Source organism: Echinops telfairi, unplaced genomic scaffold (genome assembly GCF_000313985.2).
Source record: "Echinops telfairi isolate 266 unplaced genomic scaffold, ASM31398v2 ScPeMD7_60;HRSCAF=208, whole genome shotgun sequence".
Classification (NCBI taxonomy): domain Eukaryota; kingdom Metazoa; phylum Chordata; class Mammalia; order Afrosoricida; family Tenrecidae; genus Echinops; species Echinops telfairi.
Genome location: NW_022103958.1, coordinates 17,537,612 through 17,548,000, shown reverse-complemented (window position 1 = coordinate 17,548,000; position 10,389 = coordinate 17,537,612).

The window sequence follows — 10,389 nt, the reverse complement described above, 5'->3', positions numbered from 1 at the left end:
CGGCCCCCGCCGCTTTCCGCCGCCGCCCCTCTTGTGCACCTCAACTTCCCGAGAGCAGAGCGTCCCGCGGTCCTCCTCAGGGACGGACTCCCGAGAGGGCAGGGCGGCGGCGACGGCGCCGCGCGCAGCGTCGAGTCCCGGGCAGCCGGTTCCAGAAAGCGCAGGACAAACTTCTGCGCCGAGCCGGCCTCTGGCACAGCTGGGTACCCGGCTGAGGCCGCATGCAAATGACCCCGCCCGGCTCACCAATCACCAGCCGTGACGGACAAGGGCTGCACCAATGATCTCCTGGAGGGGAGGTCACTATGCAGATTCCACTCCGGCGGCGGTGAAACCCCGCGGCGGCGGGGGCGGGGCTGGAGGCCGAGGGTCGGGCGGAGGGGAGACGCGGGAGGAGGAGGGGAAGGCTCGGAGACCCGAAAGGAAGGGTCGAAACCTCAGGCAGTGGAGCCGACGGTATAAAGAACAGGGTGGAGAAAAAGCCACGGTGCTCCGGCTCCTTGCCGTCGCCCTCCCGAAACCCCCCTGCAAGAGACCACCGACCGCCGGCTGCGCATCCAGGGCGGGCCTGGGGCGCTGTGCGGGGCGCGCCCCCTCTCCCCTCCTCTTCCTGCGAAGCCCCTCCTGTTCTCGGAGGGGGAAATCCATTTGTGATTGGAGGCGGCAGGGACGCCGTCGCTTCGCTTTCACGTCCGGCTGGTTTTCTTGAAAGTTGCCAGTCGGACTGCTTAGAACAGAATTTCTTAACTTGCCACCCTGACAGGCTCCCGAGACGCACCAGCTCTCCCTTTGAGATCAACACACGGTTCCCCGAACGTGATTGTAGGACAAAAGCTCCACAACGTTTGGTCAAACCCCCCAAAAGACCTGTGATTCCTCTAAGGTTAAGTACTTGTCTTGGATTAAAAAAAAAATTTTTTTTTTAAAGAAGTACAGCTTAGAACTGCCCCGTGGGGTCTTCGGGGGGAGGGGGAGGGTAATCCTTCTGGGAGCAGATCGCCAGGACTTCACCCTGGGGGCCTGCTGGGTGGGGACCGCCCGCCCACCTTCTGACCTTTTCAGGACGGAGTTCTCTGCGGAATGCCGATTGTTCTCCGGTGCGTCCGTGTGAGGGTTGTTACAGACACAGCGAGGTCGGCCTGCCGGGATCACCTCTCGGAGTGTGAATGTGGAGTCCCTTTGTCCACGCGGCACGGTCCGAAGCCTGTATCGGGGCCGGAGCGCGTACCCGCTGCACCTCATCCATCACACACAGCCTTTAACTCGCTACACGCGCGCGCCCAGGCATTTGGGTCCCCTCCAGGGGAACCCCGAAGGAGAGCTGATTGTGCCCGGCCCCCAAGTCAGCCTCCCGTCTGCTGAGTGGCTTCTCTGTGCTGCATCTCACACTGGTCTGACCTCGAGTGGGATACGAACTAGAAGTGTCTGATTTGTCTCTTTCCTTCTTAAATTAATGGCCCTTCCCCCCACCCCCTTGAAACAGCTCGCTCTCAGGCCATGTCGCCTATTTCCCCCCCTTGCCATGGGTTTTAGTTTATGCAATATTGCCCCCTCATGGTGAAACCTGGGACCCGAGTCAAAGCTGGAGTCACTGGACCGAAGAGCCTAGAGAACAAGTTATCCAAGGAGAATGCGATCTCTTAAGTCTTTTAGAAGTGAGGTACTGGGGACTGGCCCCAATCCTAACAACGTAGAAAGCTCCCCTCTTCCCCCCAGAATTCACTTCAGAGGACAGCACTGAAGCTACAGCTCAGGGAGAGGGACATGTCTGATCACAGCACACAGGAGCAAACATACAAAGGGGGAGGGAGAGAGTGCAGCACATCCTGGCCCACCAAGCCCTGAGGATGATATCCCTGCTCAGAGCAACCAATGCACAGAGAGGGCCATATGGCTGGCCCCACTATGAGACACGATGTCCCTCACTGACCCATAGCCCTACAGGGGACAGCACTGGAGACACAGTGCTGGAATTGTGCCTGATCTGATCCCATCACACTGAGGCGAAACACTAAGGGTGTGCAACAGAACCGCAAGGAAGTCCTGAGGGAAAACCAAAAATAGACTTTGGGCCCTTGACCTAGAATCCCATCAGACTCAACCGGAAAATACTCATAAAGGTCAACAAGCAGAACTTGAACTATTTATAAGCATTTTTTTGTTGTTATTGTTGTTTTGTTTTCTTTTGTTGCTTTGTTTTGCTCTGTCTTCTTTTTGTGCATATTATTATCTCTGCATGTCTACCTAGATAAGATAGGCGGGACAAACAACCTGGAGGAGAAAACAATGGGCTGATGGTTCTAGAGGGGCATGGGAGAGGAGGAGGCGGCAGAAAGGAAGTGGGTGTTAACAAACCCACGGACAAGGGAACAACAAATGATCTAAAATCAATGGCAAGGAGGGTGTAGGAGGCCTGGTAGGGCTTGATAAAGGACATTGTAACCGAGAGGAATTACTGAAGCCCAAAGCCCAAATGAAGGCTGAGCATGATAGTGGGACAAGAGAAAGTAAAAGGAAATAGAGGAAAGAACTAGGAGACTGTATTAGTCTAGATACTTTGGAGAAACAAATCCACAGCAACTCATGTATAAGAGAGAGTTTTATGTAACGAAAATGTGCATCACGAAAACATCCCAACCCAATGCTGCCCAAGCCCACAAGTCCAACATTAACCCATTAACCCAACACCAGTCCACAAAGTCCTCCACCTCACAAAATGCTGTTGACTCAAAGTCTCTGCAGCCCTGTTCACAATTGCAAAAAGATGTAAACAACCTAACTGCCCATCAGTGGAAGAATGGACACACACACAGAGTGAACTACTACACAACGTTACAGAATAACAATGGATCTGAGAAACACCTCATAGCGTGGATGAACCTGGAGGATGTTACGTTGAGTGAAAGAAGCCAAACACCAACGGACAAATACTGCATGAGACCACGCTTATGGAAAGTCAAGAACAGGGTTTTTACACTGAAAGAAACATTCTTTGATGGTTACCAAGCGTGGGAGGGGAGACGATGCCAAGAGCTTAAGTAGAAAAAATGTTTTTGAAAATCATGGCAACAAATGTACAAACGTGCTTGACACAATGGATGGATTTATGGATTGTGATAAGAGTTGCATGAGCCCCAAATAAAATGATTTTAAAAAGAACTAAAAGAAATGAGGTACGTTAAAGTAGTGTAATCAAGTCCTACCTGACAAAATATGAAAACAAACGTGAAACCATTTTGAAAACCTAGTAGATGGAATAGTACGGCAAATGTTGCCCTCTAGTGGATATTTGGAGGCACCGGTCACTGGGTGCCTTCCAGTGGATTTGAACTTAATGGCAACCCCGTGTGTTACCAAGAACTACTCCATACGGTTTTCTTTACAGAAACAGACTGCCAAACCGTTCTTGTTATTTGGATGGGGAGAGCTCCAAAAAAAGTATGTGGGGTTTTTTATTAGTGTTGCTTTCACTGTGACTGCCCCTCCTCTGGAGGCCTTGCTGAATAGAAGGGATGTGTAGGAAGCTCCCTGGAGTAGTTTGGTTCACAAGGTGAGCAAAACCAAAATCAAACTCTACCATGGATTTGCAAGTAGTGAAGGGGAAGGTAACTCCCAATAAGAAGGAGCTTGGCGGAAAACGAAGGGGGCCACTAGAGGTTCGCACTTGTGAAAGCCAACGGAAGCGAATACCGGTACAGACACAATCCTGCGATAGGGGTGGTCTACCAGCAGATGCTCGGATAGACACACCGGCTGAGCAGGTGTGGGAGTGCGAGTGGAGTGTACCCAGGAGTATATAAAAGTTCAACAGAGGATATTTGTAAGTGTGCACTTGCCTTTGCTGGAAACCTATTCGTGAATGTGGTAACAATGTGATGAAAGTTCTTTTAGACATAACCAAGCCAAACCTCTCGAGAGAATGAGTTGCTGAGCCTGGGGAAGCAGGAGCATAGCTTTGGGAGGCATGAAGGTCAACTGATAGACCGTAGTTCATGACGACAGGTGAGCGGCAACAAGGGTTTTAAAAGCTCATGAAGTAGCTCTCTGAGGTGCAGCTATTCGGTCTCCCCTGGCCCAAATGGACGAATGGACCACCGAGCACCAGTCTCTTCACCCCTGAGATCGGAGTAACTAGATGGTGACCGGTTGCCACTACCAACTGTTCTGAAGAAGATCACATCAGAAGACCCGGATAGAGTGGGAGAACAATATGGAACGGAACTCAAAAGTCAGCAGAGAGACAGGGCTTACTGGTGAGACAGAGACTGCTAGGACCCTCAAGACTGTGACCCTGAGGCACCCTTTAGATCTGGAACTGAATTCACCCCGTTAGAATAATCGACCATCAGAGGTCCAAAGGGCCACATTGACCAAGGACAACAGTCAGAGGTTAGGAAAGAGGGAGGAATAAAAACAGGAGAAGCAGGAAGTGAGACAGGCCAGGAGGAGACGGCAGTGGAGGTGTTGAAACAAAATGTAAGCGCATCGGTGACTGTAAAACCGAAGAGTGGCTGTGCAGAACTTCACCTAATTCAATAAGAGTTGTTTGTTTGTTTGTTTATTTATTCGAAGAAAGTCATTGACGAGTTTTAACCAGGGTTTCAAACCAGTTCATTCTAGTTGGGCCTCCTGCTGAGACGATTCCTATCCACCCCAGACAGCATCAGAGAGAATTTGAACCAGGATCTGCATTTTAATGGGTGATTCTTCCAGATCCCCAGGAGCGCTTGTTACAGTAGATTTAGATTTAAGGAGGGTGAGAAGAGAAGTTCTCGGCAGGAAGTGGAACCAGGATGAGCCAGTTCCAAGTCCTGGCTTTGTACACTGGCCTATTCTGACTTACAGGACAACAAGACTCCGCCACCAAGCCGATGCCAGCCTACGGTGGCCTGAGAGGACAGAGTAGAAGGAAAAGGTTCTCGAGACTCTCAACCTGGACACAGCAGGCTGCCCCCTCTTTGTCCACCAACTGTTCCGTTAGCAGCTGAGCACTCAACCACGGCACCTCTTGGACTTCCTTTACAGAAAAGAATCTTGAATTTAAAAAAGAAAGACATGGAGCTACCTTCCTAATGCCGTGACCCTTTAATACTCTTCCTCATGTTGTAGTGAGCCCCAACCATACAATGATTTTCATGGCTACTTCATTACTGTCATTTTGCTACTGTTAGGAATTGGGCGACCCCTGTGAAAGGGTCAGCCGACCCCCAAAGGGATCAAGACCCACAGATTGAGAACCACTATTAGAAGCAGTAGCATCACCTGCTTGCTCAAGTGCGCCCTCTCTCCTCTCCTCTGAGAATGTAAGTCCCGTGCAGATGAGGACCTTGGTGGTTTACTCCAGGAGAGGGAGGAGGAAAAGATAGCCCGTGCCTGCATCCTTAGAATGGGCAAAAAACAACGTGGTTGAGTGACTTATGTGTAATGAAAGAAATTGGATGAGCAGGACAATGTGAAGAATCTAAGTTCTTCTTTGTCTTTTTAAAAAAACTTGACTGTGAATCAGGTAAAGTTTTATAGAGCCACTCATCAGTTTTACGGCTGTGCTTACATTTTGTTTCAACTCATCCACTGCCGTCTCCTCAAAGAACCCTGGCCTGTCTCACTGCCTCCCTGCATCTCCTGTTTCCATTCCTACCGACTTCCCTAACCCTCTGACCCTTGTCCTAGGGTCAATGTGGCCCTTTGGATCTCCAATGGTCGAATTATTCTAACATGGGGTGAGTTCAGTTCCAGATCTAAAGGGTAATAAAGGCTCAGTGTGTGTGTGTGGGGTCCCAGTGGTCTCTATCTGCTTGGTTACTGGTATCTTAAATGCTAGCAGGTTTCACCCACAGTGAACAGGTGTCAGCAGAGCTTCCAGACTCAGAACAGAGCATGCCGAAGGACTCGGCTCCCCAGTGTGGAGAAAGAGGCCGATGTGAAGCATTTTCAAACACTGAAAGCCTAAAATCAAAGGAAGCAGAACACTGTCAGAGACCCTGCCAGCAAGATGGGCCCCTCAGGTCCGCGGACACTCGGAATGTGCCTGAAGAGGAGATGATCTCTTGGAGGGGAACTGACCATGGTGACATGAGTCAGGCAAAGCCAGTGGGGGTCGAGCCTTGGGGAGCTTGGTGCTGACGGGGCACAACTCAAGAGAAACAGCTGCAAGGGCCTTCTAATGACTGGAAGTCGGAGTGTGCGAAGTAGAGATTCAGGAAAATTGGAAGTGGTCAAAAATTAAGTGGAATGCATGAAGATCAATATCCTAGGCATTCGTGAGCTGAAACGGACTGATATTGGCCATTTCAAATCAGAAAATAATATGACTTACTATGCTGGGAATAACACAATCAAGAGGCATATCCTGGCATGTATCATCAGAAAAGATCTTGCTAAATCCATCATGAAGTTCAATGCTATCTGTGATAGGGTTACATCTATCTGCCTTCAATGAAATACAATCAATATAAGTGTTATTCAAATTTATGCACCAACCACAAAAGCTAGTGATGTAGAAGCTGCAGAATTCTACCAAGGACTTCAGTTGGAAATGGATCACACAGGCAATCAGGAGGCATTGATAGTTGTTGGTGACTGGAATGCAAATGTTGGAAACAAAAGAGGAAGGAACAGTAGTTGGAAAACATGAACTTGGTGTTAGACATGAAGCTGGAGATCGCATGAAAGAATGTTGCAAAACCAATGACGTGTTCGTCGTAAATACCTTTCTCCAACAACACAAAAGGTGATGATACACACGGACTTTCCCAGATGGGACATGCAGAAATCGAACTGACTACAAATGTGGGCAGACACGATGGAGAAGCTCAGTACCAGCAGCTAGAACCAGACCAACGGCCAACTGTGGAACAGACCCCCCATTGTAAGTTCAGGATCGAGCTGAAGAATATGAAAACCAATCCACGGCAGCCAAAAAAGGACCTTGAGTCTATCCCACCTGGATTTCAAGAACCGATTTAATGCATTGAACGCTGATGGAACGGAACTCAAAAACCAAAAACCCGATGAGCAGTGGGAGGACAGCAGGACCATCATCGTGGAAAGAAGCAAAAGGTCATTAAAAAGAAAGGATCAAAGCGGATGTCAGAAGAGATTCTGAAAGTTGCTTTTCATCATGAGCGGTGAATGGAAGAAAGGATGACGTGAAGGAGCGGAAAAGAACATTTCACAGGGCAGCTCGAGGAGACCACGGCACAAGTTACAGCAACATGTGCAAGGACCTAGACTGAGAAACCAAAAGGGGAAGAACACGGTCAGCAAATCTGAAACTGAAAGAACTCAAGGAAAAATTCAAGCCTCAAAGAGCAATTTTGAAAGATTCCATCGGCAAAATATGGAATGACACCGGAACCATCAAGAGACAATGGAAAAAATGCACAAGTCACTGTGCCAGAAAGCGTCGACAGTCCACCATTGCAGGAGTTAGCACACGAGCAAGAACCATGGTCCTGAAGGAAGTTCAAGCTGCACTGAATGCCTTAAGCAAAAACAAGGTTCCAGGAATTGATGGAAGAGCCATTGAAATGTTTCAGAGAGCTAAGGAAGCGCTGGAAACATTCATCTGTGCCAGGAAATTTGGAAGACAGCTACCTGGCCAACTGACTGGAAGAGATCCATAGTTGTGCCCATTCCAAAGAAAGGTGACCCAACAACATGCTCAAAGTATAGAACAATATAATTGATATCGCACACAAGTAACATTTTACTTAAGAACCTCCAACAATGGTTACAGCAACACATTGACAGAGAACTGCCAAGAGTGAAGGCCAGAAGAGGACGCAGAACAAGGGATGCCATTGCTGATGTCAGATGGATCTTGGCTTAAAGCAGAGAATACCAGAAATATGTTTACTTGTGTTTCATTGCAAAGGCATCTGACTGTGTGGACCATAATAAACTGTGGAAAACCCTGAGAAGTGTGGAAATTCTGAAATACTTCATTGTGCTCATTCAGATATTGTACGTGGCTTAAGAGGCAGTTGTGCAAACAGAACAAGAGAATACTGCATGATTTAAAATCAGGAAAGGTGTGAATCAGGATCGTATCTTCTCACCAAACTTGTTCCATCTATGTGCTGGCAAATCATCAGAGAAGCTGGATTATATGAAGAAGACTGGCACCTGGTTCGAAGAAAGGCTTATTAACAACCTGCAGTATGTAGGTGATGCCAACTTGCTTGCTGAAAGTCAGGAGGAATTGGAGCACTTACCGATGAAAAGCAAAGGGTGTAGCCTCCAGTATAGATCACAACTTGATGTGAGGAAGACCCAAATCCTCGCAACTGGACCAATAGGTAACATCGTGATTAATGGAGAAAAGGTTGAAGTTGTCAAGGATTTCGTCTTACTTAGATCCACAATCGATGCGCATGGAAGCAGCAGTCAAGAGATCAAAAGACATATTGCATTAGGTAAATCTGCTGCACAAGACCACTCTAAAGTATTGAAGAGCAAGGATGTTACTTTGAGGACTAAGGTACATGTGACCCAAGCCATGGTATTCTCCATTGCATCCTATGCATGTGAAAGTTGGATATTGAATAAAGAAGACTAGAAGAATTGATGCATTTGAAGTTTGGTGCTGAAGAAGAATATTGAAAGTACTATGGACTGCTAAGAGGGCAAATTGATCAGTATTGGAAGAAATAAAGCCAGACTGCTCCTTAGCGGCAAGGCTGCCAAGACTTTGTTTTCCGTCCTTTGGACACATTGTCAGTAGAGGCCCATCCTTGGAGGAGGACATCATGTTTGGGGAAGAGGAAAGGCAGTGAAAAAGAGGAAGCTGCCGGAAGAGATCGAGTGATGCAGTGGTTGCTACAATGGGCTCAGGCCCAGGGCCAGTTGTGAGGATGGCGCAGGACTGTGCAGTGTTCCATTGGGTTGTGCACAGGGCTGCCATGGGTCTGAGCTGACTTGAGTGCACCTAACAACAACAACAACAAAGAATAACAGCCTCAGAAACGCAGTGCAGGAGTTCCGCCCTGCAACAACAACAACAACAACAACAACAACAACAACAAAGAATAACAGCCTCAGAAACGCAGTGCAGGAGTTCCGCCCTGCCCTATAGGGTACCTCTGAGTCAGCACGAATTCCCTGGAAATGAGTAGGTTGTTTGGAAGGTGGTGGCTGCCACTGCTTCTCTTCGGCGAGGCATGTGGTCTTCACTGGTTTAGATGATTTCTATGTCCCCAAAGCCCGGCATTCCCCTCCGTTGCTTTAGATCAGCTGTTCTCAACCTGTGGGTCACAACCCCTTTGGGGGTCAAACGACCCTTTCACAGGGGTCGCCTAAGACCATCGGAAAATACATATTTCCTATGGTCTTAGGAACCGAGACACTGCTCCTTTATCTGTCTCCAGGCGGATCTACCCACGTGCAGATACGTCCACCTACAAGTACCCAGTGTGAAGACTGTTACCCATGCTACACCATGCTTCAAGACAAATTTCATTTATTTTTCATTAGAAATAAATATTTCACAATATATAATGACAGATTGTTTTGTGATGAATCACTATGCTTTAACTATGTTCCATTTGTAACAATGAAAATACATCCTGCCTATCAGATATTTACATTATGATTCATAACAGTAGCAACATTACAGTGATGAAGTAGCAGCGAAAATAGTTTATGGTTGGGGGGGGTGTCATCACCACCAGAGGAACTGTTTTAAAGGGTCGCGGCATTAGGAAGGTTGGGTACCACTGGCCTAGATTGAGCTGGAGTGGCTTGGATCTGGAAGGCAGGCAGGGAGGTCAGTGGCGTGGCAGTGGCAGGATCAGACGAGTGGCCAGGGAGCAGAGTGTAGCCTTCAGGGAGAAGGTCCTCACCAGGAGGACTGCTCGCAGACTCCAGGTCCCCCAACCCTGGGGCATCGGGTAAGGAAGGCCCACAGCTCTGGAGGACAATGCAAGGTCAAGATAGGGAGCTAATTAGTGAGGCTGTGGAGCCCCAGGAGTGGTCAATTGGGCTGCTAATCGCAAGGTCCGCAGTTTGAAACCACCAGCTGCTTTCTACTCCTGTACAGAGTGACCGTCTCAAAGACCCACAGGGGCGGTTCTACCCTGTCCAGCAGGGTGACTCTGAGTCAGAATGGTCTCTGTGGCGGTGACTGTGGTCTTGTTTTGGTGGAGCTCCAGGTCTGAACTTGGCCACTGGGCTTTCCATACGGGGCAAGTGCAGCAACCAGTGCAATTCCGCCCACAGCCCCTGAAGCTGGGCCCCTGGTCTCGAGCTCTTTATCTGTTCCCTGACAAGGGCCAGGCTTGGTTTCAGAATCTGGGGTGAGGTGAGGAGGGTAGAGGGGGCCGATGTGGGGGATGAAGGGTCAAGAGCTCTGGCAGCAAAGGTTAGAGTGTCACTAAACAGGAACCTAAC